Source organism: Haemaphysalis longicornis, unplaced genomic scaffold, assembly GCF_048455015.1.
Source record: "Haemaphysalis longicornis isolate Haplotype H1 unplaced genomic scaffold, Haemaphysalis longicornis Haplotype H1 scaffold_13, whole genome shotgun sequence".
Classification (NCBI taxonomy): Eukaryota; Metazoa; Arthropoda; class Arachnida; order Ixodida; family Ixodidae; genus Haemaphysalis; species Haemaphysalis longicornis.
The window spans coordinates 7,945,327-7,959,676 of NW_027526233.1; positions in this window are offsets into that span (position 1 = coordinate 7,945,327).

A 14,350-nucleotide genomic window follows, 5' to 3' on the forward strand; every position below is an offset into this window, starting at 1 on the left:
CGAGGAGGCGCGCGCGCGATAACACCTGCGACTGAAGACGGATGGCGGCAGAAGCGTGACTCAGGGTAGCGTAAGAAGTGCATTCGCACTTAAAAGTGCAAATTATTCAATTACGTGTTATGTGTATGAGGCAGTTGGCTAAGGCGCCGTGCTGCTGAGACCAACGACGCGGGTTCGATTCCCGGCCGCGGCGGCCGCTTTTCTGACGGAGGCGAAGAGCGACATCGCGCGTGTGTTCGATATTTGGGCGCACGTTAAAGATCTCCACGTGGTCGAAATTAATGCGGAGAACGTCTACTATTGCGCGCGTCATTGCCTGTCTAGCTTCGGCTCGTTAAACCACATGGTCAATCAATTTAATGCTGGAGTGGGGCAGAGGCTTAGTCACTGGGAAGGATGCATGATCGGTCCGCGTTGCTGCGGCAGTTTCTTTATATAGATTAGCCGCAATAGAGAGCATTGGCAGTCCGTCTGTTCGGTCGTGTACGTCGTTACCGTGTTGACCGGGACCCGTCTGGGCACTTGTGCATTCGTCGCGGTAGGGCGATCAGTTCCGCGGGGCGGCCTTCGCCATGTCCGCGCATTCGTCACGGTGGGGTGCGCCTCCTCGCGCTTCCGCGAGCGCAGGCGCAGTCGGGTCCCGGTCAAGACGTTAACTACGTACATGGCAGAACAGATGGACTGCTAAACCTCTCTCATAACGCCAATGCGGCACATTTGGCGCTAATTAGGTTCCGAAGTATTCAAAATATTCAAAATAAAATAAACAAAATGTCGATTGATTGACTGTAGGGCTTAACGCATCAACGCAATGCAGGCGATGATTCGGGTGGTGGTTGAGGGCTACGGAATAATTTTGACCTCCTGGGGATCTTTAACGTGCACGGAAATCTCGTTTTTGCTGCCCTGCAGCATGCGGTGCGCTTTATAGTACAGATGCAACTTTGGAGCATCAACCTTGCAAATATTTGAAGGAAAAAATCCCAAGTGCCCCATTCTGCCAAAACTCGTCGCTGTGGTTGTTCGGTAAAAGAACACCACCGCGGTGAAGAGTGAATAAACAAAACAAAACGTGTGATCCGATGGGTGTGTTTACCTCGACTCCTACGCAAGCGTCCCGACGCGCCTCCACTGGACTACCTCCGCGCGATGCCTACGATAGAACACGGGCTTCCGTGTAGAAGATGAGACTGCATACACTTCGCGGGTGCATGGCCCTCGTCATCGTTTCCTCCTGGACGTCATCCGCGAAGCCAGCATTTTTACGTTTATCCAACCAACTTTCCTCATCACCATCTCATACTCCCTCATCTCTGGCTTGTGGCAAAATACACTCTTTGAAAACGTTAGGTTGTTGCCACTGTTGTTTATCTTTTCATCGGGACGCACAACCTCTGAAGGGGTTTCGCCAGGAATCGGGAACGTTGATGGGCTAACGAGTACGCTTCACACACTTTACAAAACTCTGAATTAGAAACGTGAAAGTTGTGTAACAGCAAAAAGTAAAAAATTGGGCATGTTCCTTCAAATGCACTGTGGTGCAGCAGCGCAAATAACGTGACACAAAGGAGGAAACAACAAAAGGAGCGCTAACGATCAATTTTTTTACTAGAGAGCAAAAACATCTATGAGATCGTTTGGGCCCTTTGCATAGGCATGACGTACTTCGCTTGTTCATGTACACGATACAAGTTGAAGACCTGTACAGACACGTCAATTGCACTCAAGCAATGACAGCGATTGGGAAATCACATAGACTTCAAAACTCGTTTTAATGTAAATGCTTCAGCAATCTCACTTTTGCGTATATCTTTATTTGTAATCAGTGCAATGGTACGATAAAAAGTAGATAGGAATCACAAACTTTGCAATGGTACGACAAGTAAGACGTGGGTGTCTTCTTAGGGGTGTTAGGAAGCTGGCGCGAGCTTATATTGACGCATCGCTCTACGGGCTCATTGTACATCTTATCGCAGGATGAAGGAGTGCTGTGTACCACGTTGATTCAGCATTCGTCAAACCGTGTCTGCTGTTTTACGCCCCAACCATTATCTTGTGGAGCCCTTTTCTACACATCTTGTTGCAAATTTGGGAATAATCCTCTTGTTTTGCGAAATTACCACATAATCACTGGAATCTTTTCTATCTCATAGCCAGTTTGCGTACGAGATCTGTCGACTCTCAGAGAAAAACAGGGGTCAAGGAGAGAGAGGAACGACCATCGACGTCTGTTTAATGGAACAGCAATTGTAAGAATTTAGGAAAAAGAAGCAAGACGTGCGCTCATGTGGAATGACCTAACCATAGCTCATGGCGATGATTATGCCAGCGAAGGGAAACTGACCGAATGCGTTGAAAGGCAACCGCTGGCCGTCAGCAGAGAGATGGCGGTTAATAGCAATGGAGATCGGAACTCTTTTAAGACATTCTGCATGTTCCGGGCCACCGACATTGTGAGGTCAGTCTGTTTCTAAGATCATGAATCGCAGAATGGTCTTGTGAGAAGTCTATGCGTTTTCTGTGTATGCAGTCTGGAATAATCCTCAATGCTATATAAGCCTACCCCAGCGCTCGTATAACGGGATCAGCTCTCATTATGGTGGGCGATTTCATATAAACAGATGTTGCAGCGAGGGAGAATGAAAGAAAGATGCGATGGAGTTTTCCTAAAGATAGAGTCTTGAGAAAACGTGGTCCTGCAAAGTCAATACCACCTGCCAGAAACGCAGCAGTGCTCTTTACGTGGTCTTGCAGTAGTGGCGCATCATGTTCTCTAAACGGACTTCAGCAGGACCGCTTGCAAATAGCGCATTTGTTGAGAACGTTTTTATAAAATGTTGAATTCTGAGGATATAGTATTTTTCTCGTGGCTGAAGTAGCCGGTCGTGAAAACCAGAGTGCCCAGGTTCTAAATGCCTGTTCCGGCCAGGAAGCTTCCCGTAATGAGCGTCGTCAAAGATCCACATTTTTAGACCTGTGATTCATTCTAATCCCGCCGGCCGAGTAGCTACGGTGTCTTACTCTCGTTCAGGCCGGTTGGAATAGCACGCGAAGATTGTTTTGATAAAGAGGTGTTTTCAAAAGTACACAAGTGTTCGAGCATGTAAAATTAAGCAAAGGCAAATACATTTATTGAGGGACCACTTAAAACAAGTGCAACGTCCTAAGCAGCGATGCTAAGCAATTTTCTGTTCACGTCTTTCATAGTACAGTGAGCGTTGCATTAGGTTTGATTGTTTATGTTCTTCACACTGCCGTCCTACCGATCCGCGTATTCCATTATTTCCTTGTTATGCCCCGCGGTTTACATCAGTTGATAGGGAGGGTGTTTCGCCTCGCCTTTACTCGACTACAATATTCTTTAGTGATCTCCAGTGTTCTGGATGCAGTTCGAAGGTTCGAGAAATAATCACGCCGAAAGATCCATGCTCATCTAGCGACACCGCGGCATTCGACTCGTGGACACTCGCCTACGCACATCACTTCACATCACTTTCTTGACAGCAGCTTCACCGCCTGTGCAATCTTTGAGTTGTTGGGGGAACGCAAGTTCGCTCATTTAAACGTGCCTTCAATTTAAGCACCCACGACAGTCTCTACCTTCTACGAAAGTTGGTGCGAGCAAGCCGGTATAAGCGGCCACACATTCTGGTTGCTATTGATTTGTAAAAGGCTTACGACACCGTATCACACGCAGCGGTACTCGATGCCCAGTGGATGCTTATCCGGGTAAGTGGCTACGCAATTTTTTACGAAGCTTCCTGGCTAACCGCACATACGAGATTCGATCCGGCCGCCACGACACCATTTCCTTCACAAATTGCTGCGGGGTGCCCCAGGGGGCTATCATCTCCCCTACTCTTTTTAATTTGGCTCTCAGGAAGTTGATTCATGGGGTGTCTGCGGTGGAAGGTGTTCATCTCACTGCCTATGCCGATGACATCACAATTTGGACTGAGGCAAGTCACCACCCCACAACCGATGACGCTATGCGTCAATTACAGAAAGCCCTAGACACGTTCAGTGCCTTCTTAGCTCCCACTGGAATGAAAATATCGCTGGCGAAAACACACTTCCTGGCCATACGGGGCGCACCTGCAGAGCGCTCCCGGATTCATTTAACCATTGACGGCGTTTCGCTCCAGCCTGCTCCACAGGATTGGGTGCGTGTCCTCGGGGTGCCCGTTCACCAGAACGGTGGCGCTACAGAATGGATCAAGCAACTTCGGCAGCAGTGGCGTAGCCTCCTGCACCTCATTCGCCGCATCTCCAACACCTATGACCCGCCGCGGTGGCTCAGTGGCTAAGGCGTTGCGCTGCTGAGCGCGAGGTCGCGGGTTCGATTCCCGGCCGCGGTGGCCGCTTTTCTGATGGAGGCGAAAAGCAAAAATGCCCGTGTGTACGAGATTTCGGCGCACGGTAAAGATCACCAGATGGTCAAAATTAATCCGGAGCCATCCACTACAGCGCGCCTCATCGCCTGCGTTGCGTCGGCGCGTTAAACCCTTCGATCGATCAATCAATCCAAGACCTTTGGCGGGGCATCGCAGGACGTCGCTCGGCGTTTAGTGAAAGTGTACTTGTGTCCAAAGCCACATATGGCGCCATGTGCTATTACCTCACCAAACACCAGACCCACTAGCTAGAATTCCTTTACCGGGAAGCGCTTCGAGCTATAACTGGGATTCCATGACACACACGGATTGAGGAGCTCTATCGGTACGCTGGTCTTCCCACTCTCGAAAGCATAATCCAATTTAGGGCAGAGGGGGCGAAAGACCGTCGCAATCTCACTCACCAGGGCCGCCGCTTACTATGCCATGCCGGTGAGGATTTCGACACGTTTGTGCCAACCATACATAAGCACATTCCACCTTGGGAGTATGAGCTCATTACTGAGCAACAGCCAGCACCAACTCAACGTTACCAAGGAACTTACCCATCGCGTAGACATGTCCCTTCGGTCACCGCACCTTTCTTGAACACAGAAGACTCAGCAACACTTTCTGTCTTCGTGGCTGCTTTGTGGCGGCGCCATTTACAAACGCTGTCCCTCGCCGCCGTTACACACGTACCGGCCGTAGACACAACTTGCACCTTTAAGATGACCATACCACCTACCGCCACAGCGCTGGAGCTTCGCGCCATCGAAGAGGGCGTCCAGCTGGCTGTACGCCTACTGGCAGCTGATCCCCAAACGTACCGAAGCGTCAGCATATTTACGGACAGCGCAGAGGCTTTACGTTAAATCATTGGACCACTCAGACGGCACTCAGTCGCTCATAACATTAAACGTTCCTGTGCAACGTTGCGACTGCGCACTGGCATTACTGTGACCGTTCGCCTGACACCCGGGCACGCAAGAGCCCTCGGTAGTGAGTGAGCCCATCAGCTGGCGAGCGAGGCTTGTCGAAATTTCCGCCCGCAGCTTGACGGCTCCCGCACTGAGGAGTTCTGCTTTGATCCCGATGGCGAACGCGCCGCAAACAGCGCCGCCGACAGGAGATCCTTTCAACAGTGCCCATCAACCCGGACCCAGTGCCTCCAGGGCTTAGCCGCGCTGCACATGTCTTCCTTAACCGTGCGCGCTCCGGATACGCTTTAACTGATGACCTCGTGGCCAGGTGGAGGCACACCTCAAATAGAACAATGAGGAGCGGCAATTCCACGGCAGTAGCTTCCGAAGACCTTTCATCTCCGGTGGCATGACCATCCGACCCTTCGTACGTCTGCTACGCATGTGGGCAGTAACTGAAGCCAACCATCCATCACCTTGTATGGGACGGCATAGGTCTCGTAGGGCCACGTGAGACACATCGGCCTGCCTGGGTACTCGCTTACGAGGACTGGATCCGTCCGAAGGGCCGCATCAAACAGACTTTATCCGCACTTTGGCGGTTCGTTCTGGACTCCTACATGTTGGGACACTATTGAGGTCTTCATCTCCCCTCCCTCCTCCTCCTCCCCATGTGGCCTTGAGCCATCCCTTTTAATAAATGTTCGTTTGTTGGTGACCCTATTTGCGGCACCACAGACTCCGAGCCCTCAAACATATGCTATAACCAACCATGGTGAGGTGTTTATTTTATTTCTTTATTTTAACATACTGCCCATTCCATTTGGGATTTTGCAGGAGGGGGGCTACATAGTTTCATATACACAAAATTCAAACGTGGTTTTCTTTTATACAGGAAGAGAACAGTATCAACATGCTGGACAGTTTTTCTACATGACACGCGAAGGTTACATATTACGTTTTAAATCTCAAATCTCATGCATCAAACGTGACAAAGTTCATGGAAAAAACAAAGCAACAAAGCATAATCAAATTCAATGCAGGATAAAACACAGACAGAATTTGGAGGCAATATTTACAGCAGTGATTGAACGAACCAAAACCAGACATTTTACGAAACCAAGCCAAACCACAAGCGGTGGTCCTCGTACCCGTGAACAAGGTCTCGCGGATGGGCTCCCTGTCTGTTTACGAGGCATGGAGCTCCGAGACTTCTTTCGACATGAGGGTAAACCGAGAGAAGAAAAAACCGCCATTTCCTGCTTTATACTATAGCATATGGTATTTTCTAAATCCTTGCAAAACAAATCATCCCCTGAAAAAAGGGGCCGCGCTGAAGTATCATTTACTCCCTTGATGAAGGTGAGCTTTCCTGAACCGGACAATTATTTTTGATTTCTTATCATGGTACAAACTGCTGCCGCTGCCATAGAGCCTGTGCGAAATGCGCCGTACAGGTCCCACCCACTTACAACTGCAACTTTACAACCCCCACTTGTGCTAACTGCCGAGGACCGCAGGCGGCATCCTCCAGGATATGCGAGAAATTCTAGCAGCAAAAAAAATACTTAACGTCTAAGTCAACGAAAACGTCTCCTCCTCAGCGGCATTAAAGCGGTTCGCCTCTTTCCCCATGAGGAATTACGCCGACGCACCTCTCTGAGGAGTGGAAAGTCGTCTAGTTTCGCTGGCGACCCCAGTCAGCGAGGCTGATCTGGTAGCGGTCCCGCCCTCAACCCACCCCTCATTGGTTGCCTCTGATAGCCGTACCCGCCACCACACCGCAGGAAAATCCTGAAGTGGTTGCGGTGGCAACAAGCACCGATGGGACGCCTGTCCCGTCTTTGCTTCACCGGCCCCCAGTACACCTAAGGGTGCCGAGGAGATGGCGGTGGAGGCAACAGCACCAGCTCCCACCGCCACTGCACCGCCTGTGATGCCTGAGGCGCTCCGGACGCCCGCGGTGGTGGCGGCTGCAATGGAGGGCACCCGAAAGGCTATTAAGTCCAGGAGAGCAGTCCACCTGGCACCTTTGGTACATCGGATGACGAGATGGACATCGGACTTTTCCTTTCTCTGTCGCAGAAAAAGGAACAGGCCCCTTCATCGAAAGCCCCAGAGAAGCTAAAAAAAATCCCTCCGAGAATAACAGCCCCGAAAGACCATACATCACACCCCACTCACATACACTAGCGCCAATCACACTCCACTAGCTCTGAACAATATAAAATGGGAAGCTAAAATATTGTTCAAATTCTTTTTAAATATCTTGACGATGTTTACTAGGAACTGCATTGTCATCAACCAAGCATCATGTGTCCATAGGAAGCTCACCTGAGTAGTAAACAGACAAACCTTCTTAATAGTTACATGGAATTCAGAGATGGCTGCGCACACTCTTCGGGCGGTGTGGCCATAATCCCCCAGAAATCTTTAGCATGCCACCCCATCAATTTGAACACTACCCTCGAGGCTGTGGCAATCTACACGATATGTAATAGGTCAATCACGGTATGCTCATTCTACATCCCCTCTGACGTCCAGCTATCGAGCTCTGGTTTCGAGGCGCTTGTATATCTGCTACCTGAGCCAATCATCCTTACAGGTGACCAGAATGTACACAACTCTAGTTTGGGCACTTCACACACAGATGCCCGATGTCACGTGATGAAAAAATTCTTCACATCCTCGTTAGCGGGCCCTTTCAACCCAAGTGCAATAATGTAGTACACAACACGTACTCACACTTCGACTTGGCAATTGGGTGTGAAGTTATATTTCAATCTCTTGATTGGGAAACGGGCATGAACCCGTATGGTTGTGACCACTTCCCTACCTCAGTGACATATATAGGCACCAAAAGTTTACCTTCCCATGGGAGATTCAATGAAAGCCGTGCAAACTTCAGCACACTTACAGATACATTTAAACTACACAACACGCACGAGGTCGCGGGTTCGATTCCTGGCCGCGACGGGCCTTTTTCTGATTGAGGCGAAAAGCAAAAACGCCCGTGTGTTCTAGATTTTGGGCGCACGTTAAAGATCCCCAGGTGGTCAAAATTACTCCGGAGCCCTTTACTACGGCGCGCCTCATCGCCTGCGTTGCGTCCGCGCGTTAAACACTACAACCAAAACTACAGGACTCATCAATAACACACCTACACGTGGACGAAGCAGTCCAACTCATCACGGTGTACGTACTCGACGCCACCGAAAAGTTTATTCCGGAGGCCCTCGGTGCCTCGCGGAACCATAGGAAGCCCTGGTGTAATGTGGAATTTTGACGGGTGTGAGAGGCTCAGAACAAGGCATTCGTCTCTGTCTTTTTGTTTCCTGTCTAAATATTTGGCGCTTCAAAATTTTATAGTGGGGTATCTTTTCTTGGTACCCCAAGCCGAATAACCTCATATCTTGCAAATGAGCGAACGCTCTTGGCAAGCTTGAGACCCAATAGGCAATGTGGGTGAGTTGGCATGCTTTTCTTACATCCAATAACTCATACCCAGACACACACAAGGTAATGAAAAGAATACGTTAATGTAAAAGACAATATGCACTTGGCCTGCCCCTGGTCTGCGTCACAGGGACACACTCGAAGACCCGGCTAACACACTTGCATAACCCTTTGAACGGGTGTCCAGTTCTGGACATTACACAAACACTTTGATAAAACAAAATCTCTTGTGAAAAGAAGCACCGACGCAACAACAGAACACAGACTTTTTACAACTCTGTTTTTACTTCGTAAGCTGAGAGCAACATAACATACATTATGATACAACACTTACACGTAGACACTCTTGAAACCAAATATGGCTATCGGGGCACATGCCGAAGTTTTGGAGAGAGGAAACTGTAGTGGCATTCCTGAAGGAAGGGAAAGACTCTTCCTCTCCCGAGAGGTATCGCAGCACGCTCTACCGCCGGCCCCCCCTTCCGCTACTCGCCCCCCCCCCCCCCAAGCTGCCTGTGCGAGTTTCCCGAGATGCTCAACAGAATATCTGTGTACTTCTTTGAGTACAATGGTATCTCCAGAGCTGCCAGGCTGACGTCCGAGCGGGGCGATCCAGAAATGATCAACTAGTTGCTTTAGATGCCTACAAAAAAGATGCATACATACGTAAGTAATATTGCATGACGGTATTATTTGATATTGAAAAAGTGTCTGATACTGCATGGCCCTACGGCATTTTTAGAGACTCAAAATCTTGTGGTCTCTAAGGTAACGTGCTGAGAGCTCTTTCTAGTTAAATAGCCAAGCGAACTTGTCGTGTGAGTGGGGTCGGTGCTATCAAACGTTCACTTCCAGGAGAATGGCATGCCTCAAGGTGGCGTTTTGAGCTGCACATTGTTTATCGTTTATATATACTTGCTTCGAAATGCACTGTTGCCCTCTATTTCCGGCTTCATGTATCTTGATGACGTTTGAATATCTTTTGAATAATGCAAAATGTCAACTAGTGAATCTCTGGTACCGCTTGGGGTAAACAAAGATTCTCGCTGGGCAGACGAAAATAGTTTCAAACTTAATTCCGTGAAACGTACTTGTATTGTATTCTCAAAGAGGTGCGGAATACGTCCCGATCCTGTCATAAAACTAAATGGTGACTAAATTCCTACAAAGAAGGAACACAAGATTTTGGGTGTGTGTGCGTTAAAAAAACTGACATCCACCCCGCACCTAAAACAACTCAAACAAAAATGCCTAAAAACAATGACCATTCCTAAAGTTCTCTTACACGAATCCTACAGTGCAGACAAATAACTCCTGCTGCGCTTTTATATCGCTTTGGTAGGGTCTCGTTTGGACTAGGGAAGTGTAGTTTATGAGTCATCCACAGAACAGCGCTAAAAATGTTTGACCCGTGGCAGCACCTTGGGATACGTTTCACGTGGCGTTTTCAGCACTATCCCTGTCGACAGTCTGTATGTAGGGTGTGACCAAGGTGCCTTGGGCATCAGCGGGTCTTCCTGCGTCCATCTACAATTGTCTCTCACCTGCCATTCTTTTACCCTGTCATTACCGACACGTCAAATTTACAACTCTTTTTAAACAAGACATCTATTTTCTTTCCATATCTTTTTAAACAGGCCACCCTTTTCTCTTACAGTGAGGAAAAAAGCTTCTACAGTAAATGTTTCTCTTTGTGACATGCACAAGGCACCCGCAAATAATTTAGATACACCATCGCATCGGTGCGCCATATCACGCTACCTGGCATTCACGGAAGCGGAAAAAATAGGGCACCCAGGACTGCGATTTTTCGGACTAACTGCTCCTGCAGGACCAGTACAGGTGCGCAGAATTCTACAGTGACACGTCCAAAGCGGCTTCCACTGTCTCTTGTGCTGCGCATGGACCAAACGTTAGTGCACGTAAAACAATGAACTTTCATAATAACATCTAAACAGCAGAAACGTACATCTCATTGGTCTCAAATCACATCATCCGACATAAAATTCCCGAGTCCCTCATGTAAGCAGATTCTCCAAAAGTTATGCAGGCACAGTCATCTAGAAAGCCTTCTACAAACAATGTGGACAATCCTCTTTGAAAGTTTATAATGACCGCGTATGCCTAAAATGATTAAATAAGTCTATTGTTGGTTACAGAACACCGTGGATTAATGGCAATAAGACCGCCTTTCGAATGGCTGCTGCTGCTGCTCTCAAGAACAAAGCCGACATAACAGTGTCTCCTACCGACCCGAAGCCACACTGATGGTAAGAGCTTCGTACACAAGGTAATCACAAGGGAGGCAGCAGAAAAAACTGCGAGTATTCAAACCACACTCAAAACACTACACCACTGACTCACAAACCTGACACACTTAAGTTGCCTTGGCTAGGCTATGGATAAAGCACCCACATGTAACGGAGTCCCACCTGCTCAAAATATCTTCAAGACCCCTGTGTAGTAGGTGTGTGAAGAAGGTATCCGTAGTCCACATCCTAATCACTGAGCCCTACTGAGATCGAAGAGTAGCTGTAAAACCATAACCGAGCTACAGCGCGCTTCAATCGTTCGTTGTTGGCCTACCGATACCGTTTGCCACGCCGTGGAAGCATGCTGAATTCGCACATGGAAGGTCTTACCACCCACGTGGGGGAAACTGAAAGCAGCTACTTCGGACGGTAAAGTTCTACTTCGACGAAAAAACGAAAACCCTCGAAGGACAGAAGGATGCACAAGTCCCCATGATTCAGGAAATGCCGTCAGCACAACGACCCGATCTAACCTTTACGCGACAGCCACATGATACAACGTGTGCTCGATGTGACCGAGCCTGCTGGTGAGAAGATGATGACAACGATGACATATTTCCCGACCGTCAGCACAGAGAAGCGGAGATACGACGCCCCACGCACCCAGAAATAAAAAAAGGTGGCGTCCGACGTCAAGTTGTCCATCGACGGCTTTGATGTAGTCGCCCTCGTAGACACGGAAGCAGACTACTGAGTAATGAGCGGATCATTCTAGTCTCAGCTAAAGAAAAGTACGCCCAGATGGTATGGTCCACACATATGCAGAGCAGGTGGCCATCTTGGTTAACCACCGCTGTGGCTCCGTGGCTGGGGCGTTGTGCTGCTGAGCATTGGGTCGCCGGTTCAATTCCCGGCCGCGTTGGCCCCTTTTCTGATGGAGGCGAAAAGCAAAAAAGCCCATGTGTAGCAGATTTCGGCGCACGTTAAAGATCTCCACGTGGTGAAAATTAATCCGGAGCCCTCCACTGCGGCGCGCCTCGTCGTCCGCGTTGCGTCGGCGCGTTAAACCCTACACTCTTAGGCAAAAAGGACTAAAAGTTCGTCCTTTCGGGGACTAACGGCCTCTGCCACAATCATTAGTCCCTTTGAGGACTAACTGCGAGGGGACGAACGGTTAGTCCCCCACCCGGATGGTCCGTTCCGATACTCCCCAAGGACGAACTGCGTAGAGTGCAGAAAAAAGAAAAAAAGTTCACCACCGCCAGGGATCGAACCGCTGACGCCTTGAATTACACACAATGAACCCGACGCGCTATCCACTAGACCACGCCGCCGGGTGGTTCCTTTGATGGATAATATTCAAGTGTACAGCGTGTAGCTCTGTGCATAACGCAAAAGATCCATTGCAAGTGCTGCCCGAATTTCTATCTGTGCAAGCGAATGTGACCGCGTTTTGCGCCTTGCGCTTAGCGCTTTGCTAGGTTTAAAGACTATTGCTCAGTTCGATTCGAAGTGAGCCTCACAACCATAGTTTTTTCGTAAATAACAATCAACTCGTCGTCGCCTAGTTGAGATAGGTAGCTGGGCGATCGGACGACTCATTTGTTTCCGCACAACTTAGCGCAAGCTAAGTGCTTTCTTAGTGTTCGATACATATGTTAAGTGCTCTATGTAACGTATGTGAAAGGTGTCGTCTGTGTGAGTGTCAGAATAAAGAAACATGCCATATTTTCCTGCATCGGCGAAAGCGAATTCGGTGTTGCTTAGCCTGAATTCTTCAAATTCGCGTCGCTAGACGATTGCGACTGTGAAATGCAAGCGGGTTTTACAGCAGTTGCAGCATTGTCATAGCTTTGGTGCCCAAGGCAATTATGTACCGAGTGTAAAAGATAACTTCGAGACGCTTACCTGTATAGCGAGCATTTTTGTTTTGCAGTTGTCATCAGCAACATGCATTTTTTCTAGTCTGTTAAACATATACATATTCATTACGCTCAGGAATCCACTTTTGCTATTGTCACTAATTTTTGAGTTACTGTTAAGGCGCTTGAAAGCTTTCATTGGCCGTTATTACCTCGCACGAATCGTATGCAACACAGCGTATCAACATAACCTCGCCGAGAAGCGTATGACAATCGCGCTTCGCCGCTCCTTGCCATTACCCGCCGCTCTACTAACCCTTGGCGATTTTCTTATAACTAACATCAATATTTTCTCCCGTGGCACCATCTAAAGCACCCAGTGACTGCAATGCCTTGTGTTTTAGAAATATAAAACTGTTCGCAGACATATGCGCGAAAGGGCAACTACGACGCCATTAGGGGATTAACGACGCAGCACAGTGACTAACTGCATGCGTTTCGTCTTCCCGTTACTCCTTATAGATCGGCGGGGACGAACAGTTAGTCCGAATTTATGCACACGGCACGTACTCTGCCGCAGATACTCCCCTTGAAGATGAACGGTCGCCCGCGAAGACTAAGGGCGGTATTTTAGTCCCTATTTTAGTCCTTTTTGCCTAAGAGTGTACAATCAATCAATGGCAATCTTGTAATGCCAAGTGTAACGTGCACATCGCGTGTCATTATATACGGCGCGACGTACCCTGCAGCGTTCGCCATTTTGCCTAACTGCTCGCGCGACGTAATTGTTGGAATAGGCTTCTTGACGGCCAACGGAAGAATACTTGATGTACAGACCAAGTCGATAATGTTTCCCTCCCATCATTCCATGACTCCGGAACCGAATTCGAACACCGTGCCGTTGCAAGGATCGCCGATCATCATGTCACGCTGCCACGCTGCGCAAGCTTGATGATCACCGTCTACATCGAGGATGCTGCCCCTGATGTCAACGCTATCGTACAGAGTGACCAAAAGTTGCTTCTCGACCACGGTGTCTCTGTCGCAAGAGGCATTGCACGCTTTAAGCAACCCCAATCCTGCGCTTTCGTCGCTGATTTAACCGTGGAATGCCTGCATTTAAACAAGGTTGCTAAAATTGCGTTCTCGAGGAAACGCGAGAAGCAAGTTACGTGATCATGGTGACCAAGTTTGAACGTGCACCCCACGATACCTTCAAGCTTCCGCGTCACTTGGACGTGAATCCCACACTACCGCAAGAAGAACAAAACAAATTATTGGATTTGGTGCGTCACTACAGCGGGTGTTTTCACGCCAGACACCTCTAGTGAAGCCCTGAATAATAACCGAAGATGGGGCCGCACCTGCCCGACAGTCACTGTGCTGGGTGTATTCACACGAGCGGGAAGCCGTCCGGACACAAGTGGAAGACATGCTCAGGAACGACATTATACAGCCGTCGAAAAGCCTGTGGGCTGCTTAAA